Here is a 7320-nt window from a genome sequence, read left to right on the forward strand (position 1 = left end):
TTGATAAGCTATAGCTGTATATGAGTCAAGCCCTCTCTATATCCCATCTTAGGAAGCAATGTCCTCCTCATAATAGCCTCAAGCACGCGAGCAGTGGGATTGAGATCACTGGGGTTCCTCCTCGACCTTTCACCAAACGGCTCTGTGAAACAGTGACGGACCAAGTCAGTAGGGGCCACATTACCGCCATGAGGGCATCTAGGAGGCGTTGTCTGTCCATAGCACACCTCATGTAGCCTAACAGGCTGCTCCTGAAGCTTGAGAATCTCCCTGACCCTAGTGCCCGTCAGCCTGTAATCTCTACCTCTGAATCCAAAGTGAATAAAGTTGTGCTGTGGGTCAATCCAGAGAGTAGCATAGAACTGACGAACCCAAGAAGGAACATACAAGCCTGACTGTCCAAGTAAATCTGTCAGCCCTAGTAGGTAGGATAGATACTAGCGAATGTGCTCTCTAGCTGCTGCAACTATAGAATCAATGTGGAATACCCTCTGAGATCTAAATACAACACCACTGTTAAGATATGCATTATAGAAGTCCTCCTGCAGTGGTGTGTAGAAGCCCTCTGAAGCTCTGTCATCTCTCCTCGGTGGGAACCACTGCTCAAAATCAACAAATCTTAGCTGCTGAACCTGCTTGGCCGTGGCGGCCCTCAAGTCTAGATGTGTCACTGGAGGCGGACCCTGTGGTCTGGGCGGTGGACGAGAACCTCTCCGCTGAGTATCTGCCCTTGGTGTGACTGGGGCATGGGTATGACTAGAGCGGCGAAGCTATGGCTGAGGTGCCTGCTCTGTCTCCTCAGCCTACTCTCCCTCCTGAGCCTGCTCTGTTGGCTCTGCTGGCTAGGGCTGCTGCTATGGCTGTTGTTGTGACTCCCCCTGAGGCTGAGGCTCCTCAATAGCAAGACGTCGTCCTCCCATCATGAGAGTCCCAGGTGGACCACCATGAAGACGCTCAATACGCTCAAGTCTAGCCCTCGCTTCTGGTGAAAGCTGATCTGCAATAACAACTCCACTACGAGCACCTCCTCTCTTGGCATGCTCTGTGGCCTCTACAACTGTAGCTGCTCTAGCTGTCTCTGCACCTAGGTACTTGCGCTTCTTTGATACAATCTTCTTCGTTGCCTTGCCTTTAGGATCTATAGGCAAGCGAGGTGGATGCCTCGGATCCTCATCACCTAGACCACCTCTGGTGTTCTTCACACGAGCCATCTGACAAGAACTGCTGCCTCTGACAAAGAACAACTGCTGACTATCACTTTCGATGCTTGGCCTCGATCCATACTCATGAGCTTAGCCTCGAGTTGACTGACAACTACAAACAGGACCTCAACAACACCGACTCGCTGCATGATGGAATAGATAGGATATACAAATAAATACAATATATCTAATAGATGTGAAACTCTATGAGAGCAAGCAATTTTGGTACGAAATTGAAATGTGGGCTTGCTACCTGATGAACTGGCGATCCGAGGAGAAGAGAAGCGACACGTGGGGAACCACTGAATCGCGAGGCTAGGATTTGCAGTGGCGTGGATCGGCGGCACTGGTATTGCGATTGAAGTCACCGGCGAGGATGTAATGGGGGCGCTAGGACACTACAGGGGCACGACGACGCTGGAACCGAGCACGGCGGCGACGCTGGCGCAGGGCGAGTGTGGGAGTGCTACGGTGGTGCGGTGGCTCGGCTCGGGTGGCATAGGCGTGGGGCTTGCGGTGGCACTCGGGCTCGAGACAGTGCGGTGGAGCACGAGGCTGGCGCGGGAAGAGAGGCGTGGCAGTGATGGCGCGGAACAGCGGCGGCAGAGGCAAGCTCGGCGGCTAGGGCGCAATGCGGTAGCTTAGGCAAAGTCGGCGCGGCGAGGGTGCGGATTAGTTCAAGGTATGGTGCGCACGTGGATTATATGGGGGTCCCTCATGGAGTAGAAAAGGAAACAAAGAAAGAAACCGGGTCCCATACGTTTTCTACTGACCGGACGCTCTGGTGGCAGCGACCGGACACTGCCACCCAGCGTTCGGTCGATTCCAATAAGGTCCAAAACCCTTGGAATCGTGATCGGACACGTCCGGTGGACACCGACCGGACGTAGCCAGAGTCCGGTCACCTAGCCTTGACGCCTTCATGAATGATCGAACGCTGAACCTATTTCTGACTGGATGCTGGGAAAACACTGTTTCAGCGTCCGATCACTCCTTCGCAGCAAATTCACCTCCTATGAACTGACTGGACGCTGGACTTTAGAGTCCAGTGCAGCGTCCGGTCACTCCTTTTTTAGCAAGTCTTCAATGTCCTTCGTGCTGCCTATTCCCAATCAAGTTCCAACTCAAATAAGATCCAAATAAACACCAATTGAGACTGATGTGAGTAACCTCTCTCAAATCCTCAAATTTTTCAAAAATATTTTGCCTTAGGCTATAATTCTTTTTAAGAAAATAGGCAATAAGAGGGCAATTGAAGACAAACGACAAACAACAATCATGCATATGCAATGCAATACTTGAGAGTAAATCTAGTTGCTTGTCAAGTTTGATCCAAGGTTAAGCTTCTTCACACGCCTTTCGGCGGTTATCTTATCTTAACCATGTTAGACAACCTTAGGTGGACTAATATCTTAACCATGTTAGACAACCTTATGGAATAGCCAATTAATTCAAATCTAGCTCCTTTGGGATACCAAAGGCCAATGCTTGGTGTGTGCTTAAGATACCTAAGGATTCTTTTAATGGTAATCAAATGAGTTTCCTTATGATTAGCTTAAAATCTAGCACACATACACACACTAAACATGATGTCGGGCCTAGATGCGGTTAAATATAACAAGCTACCAATCATAGAGTGGTAGAGAGTTTGATCAACCTTGTTACCTCCCTTATCTAGGTCGAGATGTCCATTAGTTGGCATTGGTGTCTTGATTGGCTTACATTCATCCATCTTGAATCTTTTGAGAAGATCATTTGTATATTTCTCTTGAGAGATGAAAATCCCTTCTCTCATTTGCTTGACTTGAAAACTAAGAAAGAATGTAAGCTCTCCAATCATTGACATCTCGAACTCCTTCGACATCAATTCACCAAATTCTTTGCATGAATCTTCATTTGATGATCCAAAGATGATATCATCAACATACACTTGACAAATGAAGATATACCCATCAAGCTTCTTAGTGAATAGTGTGGTGTCGACCTTCCCAATGGTGAAGCCCTTCTCAATGAGGAAGTCCCGAAGGCGCTCATACCAAGCTCTTGGGGCTTGCTTTAGCCCATATAATGCCTTGGACAACCTATAAACATGATTATGATATCTAGGGTCTTCAAACCCGGGAGGTTGATCAACTAGTTCATTGATAAAGCCATTTAAAAATGCACTTTTCACATTCATTTGATATAATTTTATTTCATGATGTGATGCATATGCAAGGAGGATACAAATGGCTTCTAGTCTTGCAACCGGTGCAAAGGTCTCTCCAAAATCCAAACCTTCAACTTGAGAGAACCCCTTTGCAACTAGTCTTGCCTTGTTCCTCACAACAACACCTTGATCATCTTGTTTGTTGCGGAACACCCACTTTATTCCAATGACTCTTGCACCTTTTGGCCGCTCTTCAAGAGTCCAAACTTCATTGCGGGTAAAGTTATTCAACTCATCATGCATGGCATTAATTCAATCCAGATCTTGAAGAGCTTCTTCTACCTTAGTAGGCTCAAAGCAAGAGACAAAAGAGTGATGAGCAATAAATGAAGCAAGTTTTTATGAGTGTGTCATCACTCCCTTTGATGGACTCCCTATGATGAGATCTTATGGATGATCTTGTAGTAGAGGTGTATTTCTTCTATTGACCACTTGAGGAGGAGGTTGTGGAACATCAACATCTTGTGCTTGTGCCACCATTTGATCATGGGAGACATGAGTGTCTTCATTTTCTACTCTCCCATCTTTTTCACCATCTTGTGGCACATTTGATGAAGAGGGTGGATCAATGACTTGTACATCATCTTCATCATCTTTAGGCTTGATGTCTCCAATCAAAATGTTCTTCATAGCCTCCCTCAATGGTTCATCACCTACATCATCAAGATTCTCATGTGCTCCTTGGGAGCTGTTAGATTCATCAAATTCCACATCATATGTTTCTTCAACCAAGCCGGTGGCATGATTAAATACTCTATATGCTTTGGACTTTGATGAGTAACCAACAAGAAAACCAATATCACAACGTCTTTGAAACTTCCCTAGGTGTTGCCGCTTCTTGTAGATATAGCATTTGCAACCAAACACCCTAAAGAAGGAGACGTCCGGCTTCTTCCCATTGAGCAACTCATAAAGTGTCTTGCCAAGGAACTTTTGAAGGAATAGGTGGTTGGATGCATAGCATGCGGTGTTGATAGCTTCCGCCCATAGAACTTCGAGGGTGTTGTACTCATCAAGCATTATTCTTGCAAGAGTGATCAATGTTTGGTTCTTTCTCTCAACTACACCATTTTGTTGAGGAGTATATGTTACAAAGACTTCATGTTTGATTCCAACTTCATCATAATAGGCTTCTATGTTTATGTTGTCAAATTCCTTCCCATTGTCACTTTTAATCTTCTTGAGCTTCACTTCCAATTCATTTTGTACTCTCTTGGCAAACTTCTTGAAGCATGATGCAACTTCGGATTTGTTATGAAGGAAGAATACCCATGTATACCTTGAATAGTCATCAACAATCACAAGACAATAAAGATTTCCTCCCAAACTCTTGTATGTTGTTAGTCTAAATAAATCCATGTGAAGGAGTTCTAGCACTCTTGTGGTTGACATGAAAGCTTTGGTTGGATGAGTATTAGCAACTTGCTTGCCGGCTTGACATGCACTACAAAGCTTGTCCTTCTCAAACTTCACATCCTTCAACCCTCTCACCAAATCATTCTTCATTAGCTTCTTGAGTGAGCTCATCCCAACATGAGCAAGTCTTCTATGCCATAGCCACCTAAGTATTGTTTTGGTGAATAGGCAAGTCTTCAAGTTTGCATCTTTAGAGGTGAAGTCCACTAGATATAAGTTGTTGTATCTGAATCCTTTGAATATCACTTGATCATCATCCTTCTTAGACACAACAACTTCGATCTCGGTAAACAAGCATTGGAAGCCAAGATCACATAATTGTCCAATGGATAGCAAGTTGAAGCTCAATAAAGCAAAATATAACACATTTGAGATAGAATGATTATTTGATATTGTCACTTTGCCCAATCCTTTGACCTTGCCCTTTGAATTATCCCCAAATGTGATTCTTTCTTGTCCATCTACTTCTTCATCTAGTGAGGTGAACATATGAGGATCACTGGTCATATATTGTGTACAACCACTATCAATAATCCAATGACTTCCACCGGTCTTGTAGTTCACCTACACACAAAAGATCAAGCTTTAGGAACCCAAACTTGTTGAGGGCCCTTGACCTTCTCAACAAGTGACTTTGTAACCCGAATTTTCTTAGGCTTATTCTTATTTGGAGGTCCTAAGAATATCACTTTCATCTTTCCACTGGAATCTTTTCTAAGCATGTAGTGAGCATTGAAGGCAAAGGGTCTAGCATGCTTGGGCAAGGGTTGTGGTGGTGGAGTTTGGCACTCATGAGAAAAGTGGCTTTCTTATCCACACTCAAAGCATCTCTTTGGCTTTGGCTTTAGCTTTGATTGTTGTTGTTGAGCTTGAGCCTTCTTCTTCTCTACATTTGCCACATATACAATGCCACTTCTATCCATCTTCATGACGGTGTTCATTAGGAGCTCACTTTGAAGATGCTTACCTCTTGTGAACTTGCTCAATCCAATCTTAAGATGCTCTTTTCCCAACTTAAGCTTTTTGTTCTCTTCCTTGAGTGCATCACTACTTTTATCTACCTTGAGTGCAACCTTGTTCCTCTCTTCCTTGAGTTTCTTGTTTTCTTCTTTTAGCTTCTCATTCTCAAGGACCAAATCACCATCATGATCAAGGGTTTCTAGCACAATGGTGTTGTGGGTTTTGAACACTTCAAACTCTTTCTTAAGCTTTTCATTCTCTTGCTTGAGCTTGACATACTCATCATAACCATTGCACTCAACCACTTGCTTGCCTTTGCCACTAGATCCTTGCTGAACGCTCTCATCAATTAAATCATCACATGATGTAGCTATATCAATCTTAACAACATGGTTAGTAGCATCATGTGGCTCATTGGGTAAAAATTCTTGAGCAATGACAAGGCTATCATGATTAATCTTAAGAGTAGTATATTCTTCTTTTAGCTTGTTGTGGCTAGTGATGAGCTCTTTGTGCACCCACTCAAGTTTATCATGTTTATCTTTAAGCTCTTTCTTAGAAGATTTGAGCTCCTTAAGTTTGGATGACATAGCTTCATTTGATTCTCTAAGCTCAACACTAGACTTTTTGGCTATATCACATTTAGCTAAGAGAGAGTCATTCTTAATCTCAAGCTTTTCATTTTTAGCTCTAGTCTTAATAATGATCTTAGTGTATTTCTTTAGCAATTTAGCAAGATCATCATAAGAAGCTGATTCATATTCATCATCATCGCTATCACTATCACTATCATCATTATGAGCATGATCATCACCACTACTATCATCATCATGTGATACCTTTCGTTCACCTTTGGCAATAAGGCATAGGTGTGTAGAGGATGATGGCGGTGGTGGTGGCGAAGATGATGAGGAGTCAATAACAATAGCGGCCACCTTCTCATTGTCACTATCATCATCGGATGAGCCACTAGATGAATCAATATCCATGAGCCAATCACCAATGATGTAAGCCTTTCCACTCTTCTTCTTGTGGAAGTCCTTCTTGCCATCTCTCTTCTTGTATGGCTTTTCTTTCTTCTTCTCATCTTCATTACTTGAGTCATCTTTCTTGCCCTTGTTCTTGTTCTTGAACTTGTCTTTCTTGGGCTTTGTGCATTGGTGAGCTAGATGACCAAGTTCTCCACAATTGTAGCAATCCATCTCGGAGATTGGCTTCCTTTTAGAGCTAGTGAAGAACTTCTTCTTGCCATCAAACTTGATGCCACTCTTGTTGAGCTTCTTTAGCATCTTGGCGGTTTTCTTCACCATGAGAGCAAGACTTTCATCATCAACTTCATCATCACTTGAGCTCTCATACTCAAGTCTTGCTTTGCCCTTCTCTTGGCTAGCTTTGAATGCTAAATCTTTTTCTTTCTTCTTTGTAGAGGATGAGCCATCTTGAGGTGTGATGTGCATGTACATCTCATGAGAATTGATCTTTCCTAAGATTTGTGTCGGTGTAGCGGTGGAAAGATCACCTTGATGTAGCACA

This window comes from Miscanthus floridulus, chromosome 5 (assembly GCF_019320115.1).
Source record: "Miscanthus floridulus cultivar M001 chromosome 5, ASM1932011v1, whole genome shotgun sequence".
Lineage (NCBI taxonomy): Eukaryota > Viridiplantae > Streptophyta > Magnoliopsida > Poales > Poaceae > Miscanthus > Miscanthus floridulus.